This window comes from Elephantulus edwardii, unplaced genomic scaffold, assembly GCF_000299155.1.
Source record: "Elephantulus edwardii isolate Elephantulus edwardi_28Jun2011 unplaced genomic scaffold, EleEdw1.0 scaffold00054, whole genome shotgun sequence".
In the NCBI taxonomy this organism is placed as follows: domain Eukaryota; kingdom Metazoa; phylum Chordata; class Mammalia; order Macroscelidea; family Macroscelididae; genus Elephantulus; species Elephantulus edwardii.
In genome coordinates this window covers 917,348-929,629 of record NW_006399804.1, presented here as the reverse complement: position 1 = coordinate 929,629, position 12,282 = coordinate 917,348, and the positions used below count along the sequence as shown (strand labels likewise).

At 37.3% G+C, this 12,282-nt stretch overlaps 1 pseudogene; it reads right to left on the bottom strand.

Moving 5' to 3' along the window:
* Positions 1 to 6,362: 6,362 nt before the first annotated feature.
* Positions 6,363 to 7,308, bottom strand: LOC102855075 (annotated as a pseudogene).
* Positions 7,309 to 12,282: the final 4,974 nt, after the last annotated feature.

The following is a 12,282-nucleotide window of genomic DNA, read 5'->3' as shown; positions in this document are numbered from 1 at the left end:
GCCCCTCGATGAGATGGATTGATTCAGTGACTGGGGTAAAGGGGGTAAGTGTCTTGGACAATATGATTGTCACAGGTTAGAGCAGGGTTTAGGGCTGTTGTACATTGGGTCGCTATGAGTCGTAGGCAACTTGACAGCATATAACAATATCATCAATGGCTATGAAGTAATTTTCTAGTCACAGAGAAACTGAACGATGAAGAACTGCTCTACATCTTTCCTAAGCTGTCATCTTCATGGAAGCGGACTGCCACATCTATCTCCTGAAGAACATCTGGTAGGTTTGAACAGACAGCTTTTAAGTTAGCAGTTGAGCTTTTCTTTAATCACTGTGCCACTGGAACTGGCCCAATGGTGATTTACACACACCTAATCTGATATTTCCCCTCATAATCAGTGGCATAGTCCATAGAGCTTTGTGCTGTTGATCCAAAGGCTATTACTCCTCGATGGTGGAATCTATTTGTGAGATAAAGTTCAACAATCTCCTCCCATGCCATTTATAACCTGGGAGATCCAATGTAGGATCAGCATGAGTTCATTCTGATTTGACAGGCAATGATTTTGAACTTGGGGACTGCTCCTTGAGAGAAAGATGAGTCAATCTGCTTCCACAAAAATTAAATTCCTGGAAACCTTATAGGGGCAGGTCTACTGTGTTCTGCAATGTTGTTATAAATCAGAACCAACTTGAAAGCAATTGGCTTTGGTATGGTTAATTTAAGTAATGTATTTCCCCCCACTCCCAGTACGCACAGAATTGATAGAAAGAAATAAGCCACCAGTTGTGACATGCCAACTCAAAATAGATTCATCCCAGTCTGAAAGCTTCTAATTCACTCACCCGCAAGGCTATCTCAATCACAGGGAGACATAAATGCAATTGGTTGGCATTTCCTTTCAGTCTAGGTGGAGGCAAGGGATTTTCTATCTTTTGATCTTCATGTTCAAAGAATACCGAGGAGCCTATTTAGGGGTCATTTTCTTGTCAAGATGCCTTTGCAAGCAGGCATTGACTTAATAATATTTTTGTAACTAGATTTCACTTGTTAAATTGAGATTACAAAAGAGACTTATTTTGTAGTCATACAAGAAGGAAAGAAAAACTAATAGAACAAAATTTTCCTTCAGGTAAATGTTAAATGAAAACTAATAAAAGAGATTTGACTTTGTTTAGATTTCAGAACCATTTTACTTGAAATATATGAAAAGGCAAGAACACAATAATTCTTAGTTTTTATGGTACAGATAAAAGTATGATCATGTTTTTAAAAATTAACATGTAGTAAGTAGCAACCATGTACAAGATTGCCCAGTGGCTAAGCATGAAAACACTAAGGCCATGCATTTTTTCAAGTCCTTACTCTATTACTTATTAAATGAGTAATCGTGGTCAGCCAATTTAAATTCTCTAGGACAGAGAGCAGTAAGAGATAATGGTAATAGGTGAGTTCTCCTCATGGGGTTTTGGTAAGATTAAGTTATACTATTTAAGTAAAATGCTTATAATATAGCTGCAAATTAGTGCTACTCTCATGAGAAATTCAAGAACTAAAATATGAAGATTTTTCAAGCTGTGGTAGTTAGATAATTAGTTACAAGTTATTGATTAGAGTCTGACAATCCATAAAGTAATGTCTTCCATTGGGATTTTAGAAAGATGGGCAACATATGGTGAGGAATATGTGAAACGCTACAAATGCAATAGAATCTTGAAGATAAATTCTGAGTTCACAATTGGAAATAGATTTTAATAATATGTTACTGTGATATATAAAACCAAACATTGATTTAAGTGGTTTATGCTCTGATGTTCAATAGCGGAGAGAGATGTTAAGGTTTGTGAGTAAGGGAAAACTTTATGAAAGATGTGCTATTATTTTTTTATATCAAAGAATAAAGAATATTTCTATAATAGAAATACTGGCAGATAATAAAAGTATTTAGCAGTTAAAGAGATCATTCCAAATAAAACAGGTATGACTTAAGAGTTGACATTTAAAGTGTACAAATCACATTCAAGAAACACAGAGTTTGTAGAAGAGTAAGGCAAGGATTTAAATAAAAACTGCAGTTTGAAGAACAATGAATAATCTCTGGCAGCTTGGAAGGCTAGGAAACATCATTCAGATGTGCTCTTAGAGAATGTCAATCCTGCATCAATGAGGAGTGACCTTGCTTTGGAGCACATAGATGCATGGCATCTGCAATAGCCCAGGGAACTCTGGTGCATCCGTTTCATGAGAGTTGACTGATAATCCTAAGGCCAAACCTCTCTGGTTGTATGAATTCATTAGTAGCTTCTCAGAATAAAGTCGGGTCATCTTCTCCCACATGATTTACAGCCATGGAAACTCAAGGAGAGTCAGCTTCTAGTTGGTTTCTGACTCCATAGCAATGAGAAAAAGAAAGAGAGATATTCAGAGTTATCAATACAAAGACAGAAACACATATAAGGATTTTAGAATGGAACAGGATCTTTTCATCTTATCTGCCATCAGATCCTTGCTTTCTTGGTTTATATCCTAAAATGAAATCCTTACTTGTGCAGCATCTCTTCAAGGAAAGCTCAGGAGGAAAAGAAGACTTTAGGCAGGATGAGATATCCTCCCTTCTTCAAGAGCAGGGTGCTTCTCACAGTCCTCTTTACCACCTCAGGACCAGAGAAGACTTCAGGGTGAGTTACCTTTCACTTCCTTGGAGCAATGAGGTCTTCCATCAAAGCAAATCTTTCTGCCAGCCCCAGGACCAGAGAGGACTTGATGTAGGCTACACTCAGCCTCAGAAGACATAGGTCCAAGGTGAGCACATATCACTGACACTTGGGAAGGGTCCCAGCATTCATGGGACAAGAAGCACTTCTAGTATACTCCCAGCTCCCCTCAGAAGCTCTGTTAGCTAAGGTAGAAGTGGTCCCTCCCATCAAACCTCAGAAGACAGCTTGAGCACAGACCACTTAGAGGAAAGCATCCCAGGTAGCATTCTTGGATTTTATCCAGCTCCACTCAGAGGCTTTGTCTGCTCAAGGGAGAAACAGTTCTCCCCCCACCCCCAAACACCCCCAGCCTCTCAACCATTTCACACAATGTCAAAGAAGAAATATGCAAGGTAAAACATCCAAGGCATAAAAAAACAAAACAAGTCTTCTATAAAACAGTATGATCAAGTACCAAATTGATACATCAGACTAAGGAAAGCATAAGAATATGTCAAAGTGGAGTTCCAAGAACTGGTACTAAAGGGGTTACAAATGTTGGATGAAAGATTTCAAACCATAATAAAGAGCAACAAGAAATAAAAAGTCATCACAAGACAGACAGGATACAACAAGCACAGAAAAGCATGGAAATGCAATCCATTATAGCAAAACTAAAATGGTAAAACTTTTCAACATGTTGGAGGTACAAAAAAGTAAAATAGAAGAGATGGAAAAGAGTATTTCTAAGATAAATGATAAGAACCTCAAAGAGAATTTGAAAATAAAACCCCGAGAAGACAAAAGGAATATGAATATCAGAATCAGGGAGAAAGACATTAAATGAAACAACATACATGTGATTGGAATTGCTGAATGGGAAGATTTTTTTAAAAAAAAACACACTAAAAATCACAGAGAAAATTGTGGGAAAAAATACTAGAACAACACTCTCTAGGTATGAAAAATGAGGAAATAAACATTCAAGAAGCTCACGGACTGTCAAACAGACTATTTCCTAAAAGAAAACCATCAAGCTGTAACATTGTTGAACTCTCCAAAGTCAAAGACAAGGATAGAAAACTAAAAGTAGTACAGAAAGAACCCCAAAGAGCCACCTGCAAAGGAGAACCAATTAGATTAAGCTCCAAGTTTTCAGCAGAAATCATGTGAGTGGGAAGAAAACAATGGAATACAAGAGGCTGAAAGAAAGCAATTACCAGACAATTATCCTTTATACAGTAAAGCTATCCATCAATAAAGAAGGAGAAATTAGGTCATCTACAAAAAAGCATGAATTTAAGGAATGAGTGACAACAAGACCAACTCTGTAAGAAATACTAAGGGAGATCCTTCACACAGAGCAGAAGGAGCAGATTGACCAAAGTAACCAGCAACACTAGAAAGGTGAATACAACAAAATGGCAAAAATAAAATCTGACCTATCAATAATCATAATCAACACGAATGACTTAAATATACAGATTAAGAGAAAAACAGTACCTGAATGGACAAAAAAAAAATCCTCCCCAAAACCCCAAAATGTAAACCACTCAAAAAAACCACCCAAAAAATATTATATGTTGCCAACAAGAGATACATTTTAAAAAAAGAAAGAAAAAGGAAAAAGTTAATAGGTGTTCACCTAAAACTAAAGAACTTAATTTTTATGAGATATAAGTAAAAATAAAGTTTACTTATTCACAAAAAAAAAGAAAAATACTTCAGTGCAGCTTTAATGTCATGATCATCTCTGGCTTTAGTTCAAATGATACTTCCTGAAATTTTTCAGTGTCAGCAAATATTTTTTGTTGTTTTGTACCATGATCTATGAATCAGAGAGCTGGGCAATGTCTAAGGATGATAGGAAGAGAACTGATTTATTTAAGCTGTGGTGCTGGGAAAGAGTATTAAATATACCATGGACTGTTAGAACAAACAGGTTCATCCTAGACAGGGTGAAACCAGGCCAGTCCTTGGATTCAAAGATTCTGAGGCTTCATGTGATATACTTGGGACATGTTGCAAGGAGAGACCAGTTCTTGAAGAGGGATGTCATGCTTGGCAGTGTGGAGGGACAGCACAAAAGAGGTAGACCCTTGATGAGATGGATTGAGTCAGTGACTGGGGTAATGAGAGTAGGTATGTCAGAGACTATCAGAGTGGCACAAGATAGAACAGGGTTGAGGGCTGTTGTACAATAGGGTTGTTATGAGTCGCAGGCAACTTGATGGTACAACATAAGAACAACAAAACCACCACAACCATGATTCTGTGTATTTCTTCCATCTTCTTTTGATGCTTTCTGGGTCACTGAATAGTGTACCCATGGCATTTCTTAGTGTTGCAGCTAAAGGCTTGACCTTATTTTTCAGTTCTTTCAGCTTGAGAAATGCCAAGTTAGTTCTTCTCTTTTTATTCTCTAATTCTAGCTCTTTTGTTACACTATTTTGCTTTATCTTCTCAGGAAGCCCCTTGAAATCTTCTATTTAGGTCTGTTACCCTGACAATTCTTCCCTTTTTTTGGCTTCTCAATGTTGTAATGCAATTTTCATAGTCTCTTCTTTTTCTTTCTCCTTCTTTGTAATGACCTTTAGCTTTCTACATGGATGATAGCTTTGATGTCCTTCCATAGTATCTCTGGTCTTCACGCATTGATGTTTAATATCTCAAATCTGTTGAGATTATTCTTAAATTCATCTGGGATAGACTCAAGGTTGTATTTTTGTTAATGTGGACTAGTTCTAATTTTTTTCAGCTTCAGTTTAAGCCTGCACATGAGTAACTGATGTTCTGTTCCACAATGAACACTTTAACTTGACTGTGAATATTGTGCTTTTCCAATGATTCTTTCTGCAGACATTGTCTGTCTGATTCCTGTCTAATCTATCAGGTGAGGTCCACGTGTAAAGTTGCCCTTTATGGTATTTTTCCCCTTCACTATTTCTACTTTATTAACTGTCACCAACATTAAAAATAATAATATATTTAAAGTGTTTCTAAACATTAAGAAAAACACAAGTTCCATTTTGCAAGAATCCATGTGGTTGTGTCCTTGGCCTGCTTCCTGCTCAGGGTAAGCACCACAGGGTGCAGGGTAGGGATGACCGGGAGGTAAAGGGCTTAGAGAATTATGTGAGTCTTGTGGGGCTTGAATGATGTGACTGTGAACAGAGGTCACTGCTGAAGCAGAATGAGCTATCATTTCCATCTGGAATGGTTGTCACGCCCCATGAAGAGCTTCTAATACCAGATTTTACTTAAGTCTGTAGCTTGTGACTTCTATAATCAAAGAGTGAAAATCTGTTCCAGATAAGCTCTCTCCCAGCTATATTTTTTTAAAGACATTTATTTAGTGTCATGATGAGACTATTACATTTAGCAATCAACAGTATGGGTGCAAAAAAGAAAATTCCTTGTTTTTGGAATGCTTTACACTTTCCACAGAACATAAACTAAAATAACCTGTTATACAATTAGTCACAAATACAGTCCTCGAGTTTTTTACCCATACACATGTGTATTGTCTAAAACGTGTCTTCTTTGTAGCAGCTAGGCACTGCCACCACTGTGCTTGGCTGAGTTCACAAATCTGCTGTTGTAACTGTAGCTTCCCTGTCACTTCTCTGGCTCTCCTCTCCTTCTAAGCTTTGTTTTGTGGCAGTTACTAAAACCGTCTGCCATTGCCATTCCTGCTCCTGCTGCTTGAACCACCATAGCCATCTCGGTTTCATGGTTTGGCAAAATACTGACCACCACCACTGTAAGGGCCAGAGCTTCTTCCTCCAAAGTTTCCTCCTTTCATAGGTCCAAAATTTGAAGACTGATTGTTGTAATTGCCAAAATCATTGTAGCTTCCACCACCTCCAAAGTTGCTTCCATCATTACCAAATCCATTATAACTGTCTCCACTGCCTCCATATCCTCTACCGTCTTGACTGCCACCAAAGCCACCTCATCCACTGAAGTTTCCTCATTGACCAAAGTTGTCATTCCCACCGAAACCGCCTCCACGGCCACCACCAAAGTTTCCAGAACCACTTCGACCTCTCTGGCTGGAAGAGGCACTGGCCATCTCTTGCTTTGACAGGGCTTTCCTCACTTTACAGTTATGACCATTCACAGTATGATATTTCTGAATAATGATTTTATGTACAAAATCATGGTCGTCAAAAGTTACAAAAGCAAAGTCCCTTTTCTTGCCACTGCCTTGGTCAGTCATAATTTCAATCACTTCAATTTTCCCATATTGCTCAAAATCATCTCTTAAGTGATGTTCTTCAGTATCTTCTTTAATTCCACCAACAAAGATCTTTTTCACAGTTAAGTGGGCACCTGGTCTTTGAGAATCTTCTCTTGAGACAGCCCTCTTGGGTTTCACAACACTTCCATCCACCTTGTGGGGCCTTGCATTCATGGCTGCATCCATCTCTTCCACAGTTGAGTATGTGACAAAGCCAAAGCCTCTGGAGCACTTGGTATTTGTATCTATCATTACCACAGAGTCTGTGAGTGTCGCCCCATTGCTCAAAATGGCTCCTCAGACTTTCATCCGTGGTTTCGATGCTCAGCCCTCCGATGTAAGCTTCCGCAGCCGTTTGGTCTCTTCACATGGCGGCGGTAGGAATAAACACTTTTGCCATGCTTTCTTGGCAGTGTTCTCCGGAAGAAAGCTCCCAGCCTTATTTTAACTGGAAGGGCCTTCACCATCCTGTGCATTCCAGCAAGCCAGTAGCTGCTGCCAGGGAAAAAAAAGTGTGAGTGTGTGTGTGTGTGTTAAATGTATTTATAATGAATAAATCATTGAACACATAATATTCAATCATTCACTCTCAGATCTCATTTCTGTCATTAAGTTCCTTATTTCTGACTACCATTCCTTTCTCATTGTTTCCAACTTTTGTGTTCCAGACACCAAGAATTATTAATACATCTTGATTGCATGTTCAATCAATTTCTCACTACAAAAGTTGGTAGGAAATCCTTAATCTCCTCATCTTTGGCTTTAGTTTTAGTCCATATATTTTAATGATAGTTGTATTAACAGGTCTTCCTAGTATTTGTATAGATAGCATTAGATTACTCACAGCATTGTACTTCAGGATAGAACTTGAAATTGTCTTTTTAACTATGAAAGCAACACCACTGTTCCCAGATTATCATTCCCAGTAAATCATGTGATTGTCAAAGTGGCCCATGCTTGTCCATCTCAGTTCACCAATGCCTAGAAAGTCAATCTTTATGTGTTCCATTACCTGTTTGACAACTTCCATTTTTCTTACACACCTACTTCACACATTCCATGTTCCAATTATTAATGGCTTTGCAGCCACTTTTACTTATTTTTGAGTGATTTCTTTTCTGGCCTTTACATCTAATAGAAAAATTACTCCCATTACTCTGTTCATAGGGTTTTCAAAGGCCTGTTGTTTTAGAACTGGTTGGCCAATACTTCTTCCTAGTCTGTCTTAATCTAGGGACTCAGTAGCAACTTCTCCACCATGGGTGACACTTTTAGTACCTGAGACACTAGTGGTACATATTATAGCATTAGAGTACACCACAAGCTATACCAGTACAGTAAACTGACAGACAAGTGCTGTGTTAATAGGAACAAAGAATAATACCCAAGCCTATGCACATCTAAGATATAAATTGGCAACATGTAAATCATCCTCTAATAACCAAACTGACAAATAGCTGTTGTATCTCAAAAAGTGAACCATAAAGACAGTCAGGCTTAGAAATATCATGGCATAGGACATACTTTTCAGGTCATAGCTGAGGCCCATGGTGGTGTAATAGGATGGCGTCCTGGAGAGAGTAATTGGTGCAGACAGTGGAACAGTTGGATCTTCAGTGCTGGTTATTAGTACAATCCTGAGGGTTGCTATGCCCTGCAGCACCTGGCAGGGCTTGGCCTGGCCTCTTTAGCATTACCTGTGAGTCTCTACTGTGGTGGGCAGAAGGGCAGCTATCTAGCTGATTGACTGAAAGAGATCCATATTTCTCCTCATTCCCCAAAGAAGTGATCCTCCAGAATGTGGAAATGATCAAACAATATCATTCATATCCCATGCATGCAAAATACTGTTGAATATCATTTCAAAACACCTTGAACAGTACATTGATAAGGAACTGCTAGAAGTTCAAGCTGGTTTTAATAGAGGCCTCAACACCAGGGATATAATTGTTGATTATCAGATGGATTCTGGCTGCAAGTAGAGAATACCAGAAGAATGTCTATTTGTGTTTTATTGACTGTACAAAGGCATTTGATTTATGGATCATAACAAACTATGGCTAAAATTGAGAAGACTGGGAATCCCAGAAGACTTAACTGTGTTCTTACACTACCTATACCTACACCAAGAAGCTATTGTCCAAATGAACAAGGGAACACTGCATGGACTAAAATAAGGAAGGGTGTGTGTCAAGACCGTATCCTTTCTCCATAACTATTCAGTCCTTATGTTGAGAAAATTATTCAAGAAGCTTGACTTCATAAAGAAGAATGTGTAATCAAGGAAGTTGTGGGGTGTAGCATGTGTGTAAAAATTATTTATGAAGTAAATTCAACAAGAGTTAATAGGCTTCTATATTGAAGTTATGTATTTGGTTTTGTTTTATTTTGGTTTTTAAAAATCAAGAGAGGAAGAATTTTCAAAAGGTTAAATGTACGGTGTCATTATAGAGAAGGTGATTAAGCACACTTAAAAATTGAGAATAAACATAAAAAAGTAAAATTTATAGAAAACAGAAAGGTACAAGTTTAATTATAATTTCACTGAAGGACAAATTTATGAATGCATGAGTGTATTTAGTGAATACTTGTAGAGAAATTATGATGTCTGCATAACTGTGAAAAATAAATGAAAATATTTCCGTGCTTATTATTCAGAGCTTAATCTAGTCTTATAAGAATATCCTAAAAGAGTTAGTCCCTTCACCTGGTTTTAACTCCATATCTTTTCTGTCAGATAAACTGATACCTCTAATCTGAAAAAGAAGAATGCATCCGATTTCTTACCTGAAATAGTTATGAAATAGTCTAGAAAGTATTTTAAACAAAGATAAACAAATTAACAAAGAGAAATAAAAGAAAACAAGTATTTTATAAAACAGTTACAGACAAGTTTTATCACGTCTCTGTCCTTTGCTCTCCTGTGACAGTTTATGTGGTTGCTATGAGTTGAAGGCTATGCCACCAGTACTTAAAGTATCAGTAGATTTACACATGCTGGGCAGGTTTCAGCAGAGTTCCTAGACTAAGTACAACTAGGAAGAATAACTTGGTGATTTACTTTTGAAAATTAACGAGTGAAAATCTTGTGGCTATCAACTGAGACTGTGAAGCTGCAGTAGAAGATGAGGGTCCTCGGTTGGAAAGCACTACACAGTAGCTGCAGCATTGAGCCAGTGATCACCAGATGGTGCAGTCAAGCAATCTTTTGTTTTGACATGCATAAGGCCGTCATAAGAAGAACAGACAATAAACAGAAACTAAGAACAACCAAGTTCAACTAGGTTTGGTATTATTGTTTGAATATCACCAAAGCATAGTCTACTTGTCTAAGGAAAAGCTAGTGCAAATAGGAGTGACCCTTGCAGCAATGCTCACTATTAATTCCTAGACAGAAACCCCTCTACTTTTGGTTACTAAATAAATGGTGGGTATCATTATTGGCTTTTAACATTGAAAATGGAAATAGAAACATTTTCAATATCTTAGTAACATACAAGTCTCCATGATGGATGAATAATAGCTGCACATGAGATGGATTGTCTGATAATTAAATAAAGATTTCTTACACAGAAGGATAAAAGTCTGCCACTAAACTACCAATGTCCTACAAATTTAACTACATTAGTGTTGTTGTTGTTGTTACGTGCTTTTGAGTCGCTTATGACCCATAATTATCCTATATACAACAGCTCTGAACCCTACTCTAACCTGAGCCAACCTTATTGTCTGTCTCTGACAAACCTACCCTTCTTACTCTAGTCACTGAGTCAGTCCATCTCATTGAGGTTCTTCCTGTTTTGTGCTGTTCCTCCACCTTCCCAAGCATGATGTCCCTCCCTAAAGATGGGCCCATCTTTGTACTAATAAACTTTAATTTATTACTACATATATTAAATATATAGTAAATATACACTTTTTCATGAATTTTACTTTGATTTCTCTGAATTAGGATTCAAGAATGCGAAGTTGGCTCAATATTCAACAAGCAATGCAATGAAATCATCATACTTGTAGACTTAATATGAAAAAAAAATATAATCTCAAAGATGTAGACATGCATTTGACAAATTAAATGTTCACTTATAGTAAAAATCATCACCGGCTTAGTAATAGAAGAGAATTATCTCACCTTGATCTGTAAATCTTTCAGTTATTTGTTATTTGTTGTTGTTGAAGTGACATATAGTTGGTTCTGATTCACAGTGGCAATGGGATAAAACACTGCCCAGTCCCCTGTCAATCTCGTAATTGGTGCTCAGTCTCACTCACCGCTGTAGTCACTGTGTCAATCTATTTCATTGAAGTCTTACTATTTTATGCTGACCTCTTCTTTACCAAGCATTATTTCCTGCTTCAGCAAATGATTCCTCCTAGTAACATGCTCAAAGAACTCAAGAAGTAATCCTGCAATCCTTTGATGTTTAGGACCTTTAAGGCTGCACTTCTTTGAAGACTTACTTGTTTTTCTGGAAATTCATGTTATACTCAGTATTTTTCAATACGATAGTTTCAATGCAACAGTTCCTCTTTGATTTTCCTTGCTAATTGTACAACTTCCATAAACATATGAAATGACTAAAAAATGTTATAATTTGAGTCTAGCACACTTTGAATTTTAAACTGACATCATTGCTTTTTAACACTTTAAAGAGATCTTTTGAAGCAGATTTTCCACACAAAATGTTAATGTTTTAATTGCTCCTTCCATGGGCTTTGATTGTGTATCTCAGTAAGATGAAATCTTTGATAATTTCAATCTTTTGATGTTGCTTATTGATTATGATGGGTTTCGTTTTATTTATATAAAGACTCAATCCACACATTAGAAAATATTTAAGGTCACCTTTGCTTACAACAAGTAACCTGAAATTAGCTGTACATCTCAGGCTGTTAATGAGTTTTTATCCATTCTATTTCTTCTTTTTTTAATTGAAACAGTTCCACATCTGTTCATTGAAAAAAAAAGGTGATCTCACATAATGTGGAAATGTTGCCATTGTTATATGTCGTTGAGACACATATAACTTATAGTGACCCTTTGCACAACAGCTCTGCAGCATACCCTATCCTGGGCCAGTCTCACTGACTTCAACATACCTAATCTCATTATTCCAATTACTGTGTCAGTCCATTTCATCTGGGATCTTCTTCCTCTTCTATGCTGTCCTTAACCCTTCCAAGCATGATTCCTTTTCCAATATCTGTCCTTCCTGGCCACATGCCCAAGGTATGTGAGACAAAAACTTCAAAATCCTACCCTTCAAGAAGTAACTTGGTTTTACCCTCTCTGAGACAGACCTGCTTGTTCACTTGGCAGTCCATGATATGTTTAATACTCTTC